At 41.9% G+C, this 13,826-nt stretch overlaps 2 pseudogenes; one reads left to right on the forward strand and one right to left on the reverse strand.

The window, feature by feature from the left end:
• Window positions 1-428: 428 nt before the first annotated feature.
• LOC121148197 lies at window positions 429-1,109 on the reverse strand (annotated as a pseudogene).
• A 981-nt stretch (window positions 1,110-2,090) lies between these two features.
• LOC121148198 lies at window positions 2,091-11,649 on the forward strand (annotated as a pseudogene).
• Window positions 11,650-13,826: the final 2,177 nt, after the last annotated feature.

Genomic DNA, 13,826 nt, shown 5'->3' on the forward strand with positions numbered 1-13,826 from the left:
TGGGTGTGTGAACACCATCGAGGGCCCGAACCTCTCATCAATCAGGAAACCATGATTCAGTCCTCAGGTACTCAAAACCGTATTCAATTAATTCAAATGATCGCATGAAGAGCCTACACTTTAGCAGCATATACTTGCATCCACTTCTAGATTGCAAAAATTAATAAATAAAAAGAAAAAAACCGACATCTCTAGAAGGCTCACTAAATTCCTTCCAATCTGCAGCTGCAAGGACCTTTCGTTAGAATTGGCTGTCTTTCACAGCTCTGTAGTAGCATCTGCAAACTGAGTCCTCTTTAACAGGACAAGGGGAACGTGACCCTGAGCAACACTCGCAGCCTGGACATACACTATCAAAGGGTACGCTAAATTCTAAAGGCAGCTATACTGCACAAAAGTTTAAAATTAAACGCTTGTTCGGTTTTCATTTATGCTTGAAATTCCAATCCTGGACCAAGCTTGTGGCCACCAGTGCTGTTGTTCTTGCTATCCAGCAAAACTGACAGCATCAGTTTGATACGTGGCTTTAGGAACTGAATGTATCCTTAACCTATTAGGTTGGAATTGTTCACTTAGTTGCAAACCAGGCTTCAGGATTAATTTCATATTTGGCTGCTATTCTGAAGCAAATGGTATTGTTTCCTACTGTAAAGCCAATTCAGTCCATGGTCTCCAACTTCTTGTTCCCTTTCTGGCATATGAAGCCACCAAATTCTGCTTGGTAGTTGGTGGGAGACCCAGATGAAAGTCTTGGCTCCTGTTCCAGCTGCAGCTGTTGGGAGCATTTGAACAGTGAACTGGAGGCTGAAAAACCTCCCCATGCCACTCAAAACATTAGTGTTGAAGCTGGAATTTATCAGTCTTACAGCCAGCTATAAAGTGGCTTTGCAGTCCCAGAGTTCATCTGGAAGCCAGCTACCTTGCCGTCATAACCCAATGTCACACTAAATGGGCTGCCATGTCAAAATCCACATCACAACCCAAGTGGATATGCTCCCACTTGTACTCTGTCTTGATTTCAGCATTTTCTGCCTAATGTTGAGTGAGAAGGGTGAGTGGAAAGCCAGTTTCAGTCCAGGTCCAAGTTAGTCTTCACTGGTAATCTCCATGTGTGTTGCCAGTGTTTCATTTAAACATCAGGTCACACATTGATCCATTCGTAGTTCTTTTCCAAACCTCCTGTCACTTTGGTGGTCTCAGTGTTGACTAAATCCAAGTCTGTATATTCCAGTACATCCTCAGAGTTCATGTTCAGATCAACACTCTGGCTCTTTATTCACTAAGCAGTGATCTAGACATACACTCAAAAGCAGTACAGAGATAGTCCCCATTCCTGTTACAGCTACCATACACGCCTTCGTGTGCATATACCTTATTCTGTCAATCCCCTAAAGATGGAACACTTGGGCACTGAGTTGTTTATTGGATATTTAAAATGTTTTTAAAAAGTGATATGATTAGATTTATACCTCAAAAGGTCAGTCTGGGTGATATGTGGAAAATGTATTGTGAGGGGATAAAAGTGGAAGCAGGAGGGTGAGGCATTGTTAATTATCCACTAAGAGATAATGGTTGGACTCAGTGTTGGGGCTCAACGAATTAAGTGGCCACCTGTGATGCTAGCATTCTGTGTGAGCACCAATTTGAGTTCCAACAGCTCTATTTCTGATCCAGCTCCCTGCTAATATGCCTGGGCCAAGTATTTGGGTCCCTGTCATGTACATGGGAGACCTGGGTGGAGTTCTTGGCTCCCGGCTTCAGAGCAGGCTTGGGGAGTCAACCAGTGGATAAAAGATTTCTCTCCTTTCTTTCTTTCTTTCTTTCTTTCTGCCTTTCCAAATCAATCAATCAACCAATCAATCAACAAATAGTCACTTCTTTAAATAAAAACAAAGGGATGATGGTTATTTGAACCACTGAGGTGATAGTAACAGGGACAGAGAAAATGAATGGATTCTGGATTGTGTTGGTGGAAGAAACTTCTAAAGTGCTTTTTGATGGGTTGGATATGCAAAGACGGAATAAGCAAAATACAGAAGAGACTACCTAATTTCGAGGCTTCATAAATTAGGTGGATGAGGAGATTGTAGATGGAGAAGACCAGAAAAGTGAGTTCTAGTTGTTCTGCTTTCATGTTTATTGTTATGAATTGCCTTTTACATGCAGAAGAATATTAACATCCAGGAAGAGATGTCAATGTAAATATGAATTTGGAGGTTGCTGGAGATATTACCAATTAGGGTGGAAATTTTCATGAAAATCATTATTATATAAATGATACAACAGCTGGTGGGTTGAAGGAACTTAATCTTGGGATTGCTGTGGTGGAAACCAAGAAAATGCTGGCCCAGGCAGACAAACCAAGAGGAGCTGGCAAAGAAGCACAAGAGGGCAGTGCCCAAGGAGGAAAATGTGGCACCTGAAATGCAGGAGAAAGTTTCTTAAGGGGAGGAATCTCCAGCGTTCTTAGTGAAATCAACCAGGAGATCTGGCTGAGTTCCTGGCCACCAGCCTCGGCCTTGACCAGCTCTGTGGCTTTTGTGGATTTTAGGAGGATGAACCAGCAGTTACGAGATTTCTCTCTCACTCTTGCTTCTCTGTGTCTCAAATAAAATGAATAAATAAAACACTTCAATGAGAAAAAATGAATAATAAATTATATATATATACTGTGCTACAAAATAGAAAATATGATTATTGGTATAACTGTTAAATGAGCAAATTTTAAAACATAATCAAATTAATAAGCATAATTAAAGTCTCCCAGTGAGAGTGAATTGTTTTCTGAAATAACTTGAAACATGAGCTCATCTTTCTTGTCAAGTAATAACTTTGCTATAAAACACCATGTATAATATAAATGTCCCATTAGGGATTGATGAGTATTTATAATCCAGGTTAGGGTTTGCAGTTTCAAATTATCACATGAGAACACATTCATGTGGGTTTCTGAATAATTCTTACTTAAATTTATTTAAGTCCATCAATCAACTAAAATGTTGGGTGGAAATTAAACTGTAATACACAGGACGGTACATTGGGAAAACAGCTGATACAGTTCGCTATCTTAAACTTTGTTCATTTGAAAAGTTTTGACCCTCCTGCTTCAAATTATGCTTCCAAATAAATAATAAGTTAGCAAAATGTTTGTCAGGCCAAACCCTGATCCAGATTGTCTTGGTGTGAGGCAAACAGTGGCCAGCGGCCAAGGACGCAGCGTGTTCCCCAGCTGAAACCAGAGCTGGGCTCCTGGGAGACCAAAGAAGCCTAAGCAAACATCTGGGCCCTTCTTGCTGCTGACTATTTCCAGTTTCTGTGACAGTCTTCTCTGGATTTCTATATAAAAACAAAATGCAATGTGTGCTTCGCCTCGAGGAGACGAGAACATTCAGAATGTAGCTCCACTCTGGTCTTAGTAATGATGCTTCTTTTTGGTTTTCAGTCAGTTGTCTTTTGCCTCCGCAGTCCTTCCAACCTCTTCTTTCTTTTTACTTTTCCTCTTTGCAATTTGACTTTTTATTACATGATAAAGGACTATTTTATGCATTACCAGTTAATGGGAAATCTGAGATAGGATAATCCACCTGTTGCAATAATGGCTGGTGTGTTTGGATAACCAGCAAAGTAATATAATAAACTGATTCATGATCTAGAGCTAGACACTGGCCCTCTGATAGTGATGGCCTACCCGGCTCCACAGGTGGGCTTGCTTTGCTCAATACACTGTTCTTGTGAAAAACTAAACACGAGAGGTGAACATTTGGCAATGGCAATTAAGATATAGCCTGGGGGGAGAATCAAGATGGCAGAATAGGGTAAGGACACATTTAAACGGACTGAAAAAGATTTAATCTGGATGAAGCAGAGAGGACATATTTCAGGAAATAGGAAAGGACAGAACAACAGCAGGGGGGTACCTGGAGACTGACAGACACAGGAAAGCAGCGGGCACAGCAGTGTGGTGTTGCAGTGACTGATACTCCAGCGGAATTCAGCTAATGGTGATCTGATCTCCACCAGCAGCCGAAACTCCACCAGCAACCAGGTGGGAAGGGACTTTCACTGAGAGCTTGGGAGGTAAACCCAGACAAAGAACTGTCCGTCCTGCTGGTCCATTTGCAGCAGAGACAGAGCAGCAGATCCCAGACGGGCAGTGCGAGAACAGGGTGGATTTCATAGCCCAGTCAGCCCCCTACAGCTGAATTGGGTGCCATTTTGTGTAAGGAGGAAAGGGCAAAGGAAAGGACTGAGCATGTGCTGAGCTGGGAGTGAGCTCATTTCTGACTCAGTGAACTGCCTCGAGGTGGCATTCTACGAGTTCCACCAGGGGCAGGTCTGGGTAGCCCTTGGATCTGAAGGCCAGCAGATCAAGAACTGTAGTGGTGGTACATCAGGCACCATTTTGTGCACTGTGGCAATAGCTTTGGGACTGCAGGGGACAACAGTGAACTGTGCATGTGCTGAGCTCGCGAGAACTCACTGAGGTCAATGGATTGGACAGGTCCCGCAGGAAAATAATACCGACTATGGCATCGTACCAGTCAAAACAGGTCCTTGTGGTACCCAGACCTAACGTCCAACAGGTTCTGACAAGATCAGCGCCACCAACCACCTAATTATATAGGATACCTGGTGTCTAATACTGGGACCTGCTCCAACCAGAAGTGGCAGAAAGGTTATAGAGACAATGGTGCAGCCTCAGCACGGTATCACAGGAGGTGGAGAGTGGTGAGCCAGAAGCTGGGGCTGTGGAGACCACGGTGGAAATCTAACATAAGAACCCAGAAAATGTAAAGTATCTTAAAGTGAATTTTATGTAAAAAGTATCAATTAGAACATCTTGCTCACATAAAGTTAACATTACTAAATTTGAAAACCATTTGCTTTTCCAGCTCCCTTAAAAGGGACATGTTAATTTTTAGTTTAATTTTTTAGAAATCTATGTAATGGGAAAAAAGGTTTAGTGGTAGAAACAGTCTTTTTAAAAAGCTTTATGTATTTGAAAGGCAGAGTTACAGAGAGGGAGATATTTTCCTTCTACTGATTCACTCCCCAAATGGCTGTCACTTCCTACACTGGGTCAGACCAAAGCCAGGAGTCAGGAGCTTCTCTGGAAACACATGGATATAGACAGCATTAAGAACTGTGACTGCAAGATATAAGTGTAGGCCTGACCTCCTAGAAAAATCATCAAAAGCAAAAGCAACCAAGACCAAAATACACAAATGGGACTACATCAAACTAAGAAGCATCTGCACAGCAAAGGAAACAATCAACAAAGTAAAAAAGCAACCCACAGAATGGGAGAAAATCTTTGCACACGACACAGAAGACAAAGGGGTTAATCTTTAGAGTATATAAAGAACTCCAGAACAACCAAAAAAATAAAACAAACAAACCAGTCAAGAAATGGGAACGAGAGATGGGCAGACACTTTACAAAGTAACAAATTCAAATGGCTAACAAACACATGAAAAAATGTTCAAGTTTCCTGGTAGTAAGGGAAATCCAAATAAAAACATCACTGAGGTACCACCTAAGGTCAGTAAGAAAGGCCCACAAAGAGAAAACCACCAACAACATTTGCTGGTGAGGATGTGGAGAAAAGAGAACGCTACTCCACTGCTGGTGGGATTGCAGGCCAGTGCAGCCTCTATGGAAATCAATACGGAGAATACTCAGACAACTGAAAATCTGCATTCCATATGACCCAGCAATACTACTTCTAGGAATATATCCAGAACACCTATTACACGAGAAAGCAACATGCACCCCTATGTTCATAGCAGCACAATCAATACTTGCAAAAACTTTGAAGCAATTGAAATACCCATCAACAGAAGACTAGATAAGGAAACTATGGTTCATCTACTCTATGGAATACTATTCAGCTATTTTAAAAAATTGAAATGCATTTCTTCGTGGCCAAATGGGCTCAACTATTATGCTGAGAGAAATAAGCCAATCCAGAAGGTCAGATATCATATGTTTGCCTTAATGTAAGATAAAGCGGTGTCAAATCTAAAAATAGTACCTGTAAATTATATATTATTGTGCCTTCAAAACTGTCTGTACCACATGCATTAAGATACTGTGATGTAACCTGTAAATCAATAACTAATTAGACAATTTGCATATGATCACCTGAGGTTGTTAATATCCCTTTAATCATTGCTAGCACTATTACCCAGGGGTAATGATGATCTAGTCTGCACTGTACTCCCATTTGAACCACATGGGTCATACACTAGCATCAATTTCTACAGGAAGATACTGAACACTCTTTTGCTCCACCCCACCATCACAGTGATACCCCTGCTGTGAGTTTGACAACACCATGGAAATGAAGGATCACTATTTCAATTTTTTCTTTTTTTCTTTCCTTCTTTTTTCCCTCTCAACCCGAGGGGTTTTGTACCCAAGGGAAGGTATAATCGAAGCACAGTAGGAATAGATATGTCCATAGGCAGAAACAGAGAGAAGTATATCCCTGTACTTGCAATACACGGATGGACTCACAGTAAAACAACAAATAAGTTCCTACATCGTTGGGAGACACTCAATGGCAGTAGGACAGACTTCTGATGGTACTCAGAAGACACCTGGTGAAAGACTGCAGAGGAGAACAAAGGGGGGGGGGAGGGGAAACACCCATGCCTATGAAACTGTGACATAAAAAGATTAAAAAAAAAAACAGTGAAATAGGGCCCAGTGTGGTAGCTCAGCGGCTAAAGTCCTCACCTTGAATGCACCAGGATACCATATGTGTGTCCCATATATGTATCCTGGCAGCCCTGCTTCCCATCCAGTTCCCTGCTTGTGGCCTGGGAAAACAGTCAAAAGGTGGCCCAAAGTCTTGGGCGTCTGCACTCACATGGGAGACCCAGAAGCAGCTCTGGGATCTTGGCTTCTGATTGGCTCAACTCCAGTCATTTTGGCCACTTGGGGTGTAACTCATCAGAGGGAAGATCTCCCTCTCTGTCTCTCCTCCTTTTTATATACCTGACTTTCCAATAAAAAATAAATAATATATATTAAAAATAAAACAACTGTACAGCAGCTGTTTTCACATGTTCCTTCTATCACTCTTATATAAATACAAAAAAAAAAAATCTCCTAAGTCTCCTCAGAATTACTACAGACACCAGGAATTAAAAAATTAAAAGAAACCTTTAACTCCCTAACTTTCCAGGAGCTCAGAGACCAGTAAAACAGAAACAATCAAAGCAACAATAGGCAATGTGACAGGTTTACAGTTGGTGACTGGACTGGGGGAGGGCAATTTTGATGGAAAAGGCAGCAAGAGGATGAGCTGAGGCGCCAGCAGGACATCCATGCCCCATTTCAGAACGCCTGGCTGAGTTCTCCTGATTCCAGATTCCTGCTAAGTACACCCTGGGAGACAGCAGTGATGGTTCAAGTAGTTGGGTACTCATCATCCATGTGGGAGACCTATAGAGAGTTCTCAGGTCCCTGCTCTGCCCTCAGCCCCATTACGGATGGTGCAGGGAATAGGGGGAGTGAACCAGCGACTCTGTGTCTCTCTACCTCTATAAATCTATAAATAAGGCAGGAAATAACTGTTGGGATAAATACCCATTTGCTACATGGGCTTTTAAAGATGTGTTTTTGAGTGTACTATGTATGTTAAAAACATGAATCAACACATCAAATCCATGACTTTGTAGAAATCGACAGTTAGGGATCCACCTTAGGCAGGCTGGTCTACGGTAAGTCTTGGACATTTTCACAAATGCTTCAAGCTCGCAGCACCACATTTGGAGAAACTCAAAAGAGGAAGGCATCAGTAGTGCCAATGAGCTTGAGCGAATCAAGAAATATTTCAAGTGGGACAGGTATCTGCCTTTGTACTTCTGAATTTTATTTCCCCACTTACTGTGTATTCGTGGGTATTCAAGCCATTTGGAGCTGCTCTTGAACCCAAAAGTCAAAACAAGAAGCTTTTGGAAGGCTACCACAAAGGGGCTACCCAGAAGGGGTTAGAAGGGCAGGGGGACTTCCAAGGAGGGGAGTTTGGGGGAAGGTCTCCCCTGGCTAGTTGTGAGGTATGGTGTGAACTCTCAGGGCCAGAGAGGTTGGAAGGGCAGGAACAGCCTGGATTTCCAACTGCAAGGCAGCAGACTACAGTGAAATTCCACGGGATATGCAAAGCAGACAGGCCTTAAATGGCTTAAAACATAAAGTTGCTTATTTTAATAATAAAATAAATAACTAGATGTATAACAATCTGAGTTTGGCCCCAGCAGGCTTTGGACTAATGAGTCTCAGCTTGTATAGTGAATACATAAATAACTTGGGGGCCAATACACAGAAACCATCCTTGGCTTATTTCTGTAGCAGTATTTGTTCCATTGCATTCTTGAATCCTATAGCTTGGGAATATGGTTTACAACAATGTCTTTAAGTAAAAAAAAAAAAAAAAAAAAAAAAAACAGAACAAAACAGGCTCCCTTTTGAAGTTGTGTTTCTTTTCTTTTAGTTTAATTCAGACATAAGTACAAACATGGTGATTTCATTTGGCTTCACAACAAGTTACATTGTGTTTAGACTCAGGAAGTACTCTGGAAGTTAAGAGAACTGACTGGACTTGCAGCTGAACCTGAAGTTGTAGCTGGCATCTGGGTTTCCTGAAAGTGTTTCAATGGTGTCTCTGATGGCAGGAGCAGGATGAGGCCAGGCTCATTAACTCTGATAAGCTGAAGCACGGAAGAAACATGACTTCAGTGTAGACTGAGGACCCTCCACCATGGGAATGAGGATACTAAAGTGAGTGAAGGGCACTACATGCCGGGGCAGAGTTGTTAGTAACTGTAGCCATCATGTTGTAAAGCAATTCTCCTGAACTTAGTCCTCCCATGTCGCATTCTGTATCCTTTCATTTGTATCTCCCAAGTGTCCTGCATTTCTCCCTAACCCTCTAGCTCCTAGAAACCACCATTCTACTCTGACTTCATTTTTTAGGTTCCACATAAAAATAAAATCATGTAGTGTTTGCTTTTCTGTCTCTCGCTCATTTCACTTAGCATGGTTGTTGCCAATGGTGTCCTTTCCTTCTTTTAAAATGAGGGGTGATAGGACTGGCATTGTGGTGCAGTGGGTAAAGCTCCTGCATGCAACACTGGATCCCATATCAGAGCACCAGTTTGAGTCTGGGCTGTTCTGCATTTGATGTAATTCCCTGCTAATGTGCTTAGGGGATGCAGTGGGAGATGGCATATCACTGAGAGCCCTGCCACCCACATACCCACATGGGAGACGCGGATTGAGTTATAGGCTCCCAACTTGGCCTGATCCAACGACAGCCAGTATAGCCATCTGGGGAGTTGAATCAGTGGGTGGGAGAGCTCTTTCTCTCTTTCCCTCTTGCTCTCAGTTTATCTTTAAAATAAATAAATTAATATATATATATATATATATATTTTAAAAGCCTGAATTATAGGTTTTTGTGCATACATTTTATGTTTTCCTTATTCATGAACACATACGCTGATTCCATGTCTTGGCTAATGTGAAAAGTTCTGCAGTAAACACAGGGGTGCAGATGTCTTTTTTGAGATAGTGATTTTTACTTACTTTGGATATATATCCGAAAGTAAAACTGCTGGACCATGTGGTAGAGTCATTTTCAATTTTCTGAGGAATCTCATTCCACATTCCCATTGTGGCTGTGCTGACATCCACACATGCCAGCATTCCCTTTTGTCCATCTCCATGAGTTACTCTTGTCTGTTGGATACCAGGCATTCTAAACACTATGAGCTGACACCTCATTCTCCTGATAGTGACTGTTGGCCATTTGTATGTCTTCTGTTGAAAACTGTTCCTGTTGGGTTTTCACTTGGGTTATTTGTTTTCTTACTCTAGTTATTCAGGTTCCTTATAAATTTTGTATATTAATTCTGTCAGATGTATGGATTGCAGGTATTTTCTGCATTCTCTATCTTCTCTCTTCTTTCTGTGGATTGCTTCCTTTGTTGTTCAGAAGCTTCTTCATTTGATACAATCCCATTTGTCCATTTTTGCTTTTGTTATCTATGCTTTTGAGGTCTTATAAAAAAAAATCTCTGCCTAGATGAATGTTGCAGAACTTTTCCCCAATGTTTTCTTTTAGAAGTTTTGAATTTTCAGATCTAATAGGCAAGTCTTTCATCCATTTAGACATCTTTTTTTTTTTTAATAATAATGTTGAGAGGTAAGAGATTAATTGCATTGTTCTGTTTGTGGATATTGAGTTTCCCCAACTTTATTTGTTGAAAAGACTGTCCTTTTCCTCTCATGTGTTCTGGCACCTTTGATGAAGATAAGTTGATCATAAGTGCATGAATTTATTTCTGAACCCTCTGTTTAGTCCCACAACTATTTTCTTATTAGTTTATTTTTAGATCTAATCTTTTTCTATATTAGTTGTTTTTTGTTGTTGAGTTTTTTGTCACGGATATGTTATTTTTTACTTAATTTATTTGTTTAGAAGAGAGAGAGACAGAGAAATGTCTTCTATCCACTGGTTCACTCGCCACAATAGCAAGAGCTTGAAACTTCTGCAGTGAAATTCCATGGTATATGCACATGGGCATCAGGGGCCCATCACTTAGGCCACTTTCTGTTGCTCTCGCTCATGAGTAAGGAGCTGGACTGCAAGTGGAGCAGCCAGGACTTGGTGCGCATATTGATGCTGGTGCTGCATGTGGTGGCTTTACCTGACACGCGATAACACTAGCTCCTCCACCCCACAGACTATTAGGCAACGTTTCCTTTACTGAGTCAATCTAATATCAAAAATCTACATTCAACACAATTTCTCCAGCCCTGCTTAGGTTCCTCTAATCCACATGGGTGGTAGAGTAGGGATTGTTACCATTGAAACAAATGACTTTAGTTATCCAACTATTTTTACTATGTTATTATAAAATTTCATAGTATTTTATTTGCCAAAAATGCCACAGGATGTCTTTTAAACTTTAAGCATCATTAGGAAAGAAATAGGATTTATGCCCAAAGCCTCATTAGTAAAGTATAAGCTTAGAAATTATTTCCATAGAAATAATTACATGGTCGCACATTTTAAAAATAGCTACATGAAATAATTAAGATCACAATACCAATCATCCAAATTTTAAGCTATCTGAGGGTTAGGTATTCACTTTGTAAGACATGTATGTGATAAGGCATCGCTAAAGAAATGCTCGGAAATAACAGGATGACAAGGTGGTCCATTCTTTCCAGGGTTTTGGCATCTAGCTCAAATGTCCTTCATCTAGTGACTATAAAGCTCACCTGTTTGGACCCGGCACAAGACAACTCTGAGAAGCAGTTCTTGTTCTAGAGCTCTGCTCTAAACTGCTCACAGCTTTTTCAAGACTGCATGCATTTGACTTCTCTTTCTGCCCAATACAGCTTTCCTTTTGTTTCACAAATGTTAATCCCCTCCCTTATCCTTCACTTCACCGTGGTCAGTGTCCCTGAATCTTTTTCACCAAGTCTTCTCATAAGACCTTTAGAATCAAGAGATTTCTGGCCAAAATACAAAACTAAAATCATCTCACTTCCCAGTGAACTCAAAAGACAACTAATAGGATCAGGTAAGACTCTAAGAGGAGACACTGGAGAACAACCGAGCTGGGTCTATAAGGAACTGCACTTCACCAGATGGAACACATACGTTGTGCTGTATCAACGTCGCTATCTTCTTGGCCATATCAAGCCACCATCATCTGGACAAGACATGTTTGATTGGGACTGCGACTGGTGGGTTGTTTCAGTAACAAATATGTGAGGCCTTTTCAAAAAAAATTAATCCCTCATGAGTACCTTGCACGGAAAATTCAGTGTTAGGTCTGCTCCTGGAATAACCAGTCACTAATATTCTGCTATGATTTGCAACAGAGACTTTGCCCCCATTCCACTCCCATATCCTATTATCCTTCTGTAGTAGTATTAAAAAAGGAAAAGGGATTGCAGACCAAAGACAGAGTGTGATATTGCTTTAAGTGCCACATACACCTGTCAAACCCATTAGTACACAAGCTAGGACTAGTAGGTGGCATCTGCTGAGCTTGTGACATGCCCTGTGCACAGGGGACTCCTAGTCCAGGACTGGAAGAAGTAATCTGGAAGCTCTGTGAGGTGCACTCCTAGATGCTTCTGGTCACTGCAGTTTTCTCCTGCTGTTTGCTTGAGCAAAGGTCCACTCCAAGCATTCAAACAACAGAAGTAGCATGAAGTGGGAATTTCCTTCTTTTCTCTCCTGCTCCTTTGCTAAGACAATAGTTTGCATATCCTTGCAGCAATAGTCAAACCCCCAGATCAAGTCTGCAAGCAGTATTCCATATTCAACCTTTCCTGTCCCTACCTCCTTCAGGACAAGGCTCAAGCCCTCCCAGACAGCCAGGCTGCCAGCAAAGGGCACAGACCTGAATGGCGCATTTGCTCTGAGTTTCTCCTATGCCTCTTCCCTCATTGTCTTGCGTGACATGGACTTCTGCATGTTTTCTGTAGCTTGCATCAGAATAGCAATGCATCAAGGAGAGAGCTGAAGGACATGTTTAAAGTTCCGTCCTGTGGTATAGGATTGGAAGTGGAGACAAGAGGACATCAAGATCCTGAAAAAACAACGTGCCCTTTTCCTTTCTCCACTCACAGGGAGTCAAAGTGGCTGCTTTTATTTGGCTAGGCCCTTGATTCATTAATGTTGCCTATTCATTAGCACATTCACAACAGATACTCATTGTAAAATGCAGAAGTTGGCCTCGAAAGAATTGGGGAAATGGCATGATTTCCTGTAGAACCAGATTATTTGCCTGTGGATATTTATCTCTATTGGAGGAGTCAGAAGGCTTACCTGTCTTGCAAGAACAGAAAGGGAGACTCATTCAATTATCTCCCTCTGTGGGAAGGGCCAGACAGAAGGCAGAAACTGCAGCTGGAACCTACTGGGTGGAGGGTCCTAACTTGAACCTGATAGGAGGCTGGGCAGGAAGGGTGCAAGGCTGTTGGTAAGAGTCACACTGTGGCTATAACGCAAAAACTCCTTGTTATTTTTCCACATTGATTCATTAAGATAATTCTGTTTGAAGTTGCAACTCCTGGCTCCCCTCTGGCAGGCCTGCTCTTACTTCTTGAATTTGTGCCCATACCTTGTAGATTTTCTGTGTGGCCCGTCTGGCTGGCTGATTTGCACAATGTTTTCAGAAGCTGTCAGGACCTAGAGCAATGAAAGAAGCAGCTATGTTGCGAGTGAAGTGGCTGCACTTCTGAGATGGCAAACAACAGGCTCGTTCTGAAGATCCCACCTTTAACATGCCCGTGGGGAAGCGTGTTCTCAAAGGAAGCAGTTCAGGTGTTATCTGCTGGGGAACTGAGAGTTGAGCAGATTCTTTCTCAGAGCCTCTGTGCGTACCCACAGCAATTCTGACACAGGAGTGGGAAGGGTGTGACTGATGAATAAACCATGGGCTGCCTGACCACAGTCCTGCTCCTGCTCCCGGGAGTTAGAAAGGAGGCTGATACAGTTCAGGAAAATAACTGTAACCCCTGGTACCTAAAGTTTTTACAAATCAAGGTCATCTGTGTTTGGGATACGGAAATCAGTTTTCAATCAGTGAGCATCAAAGCAGATTCCAAGAGTCTTCCAAAGATGGATCCTGAGAACTCTTCCAAAGCTAGTCACTTTAAATAGCAGCAGTCCACCTTGCCACTTGCCTTCCTCTTTCCCACCACCCCTGCCACTGCCCCAATCTCTAAATAACCCGTGGCTACCTTCCCAGAGGTAAAAACAGCATAGACCTCCTAGGGAAGTTGCTGTGAGC

This window comes from Ochotona curzoniae, unplaced genomic scaffold, assembly GCF_017591425.1.
Source record: "Ochotona curzoniae isolate NIBS_2020 unplaced genomic scaffold, NIBS_Ocur_1.0 scaffold_4683, whole genome shotgun sequence".
Taxonomy (NCBI): Eukaryota; Metazoa; Chordata; class Mammalia; order Lagomorpha; family Ochotonidae; genus Ochotona; species Ochotona curzoniae.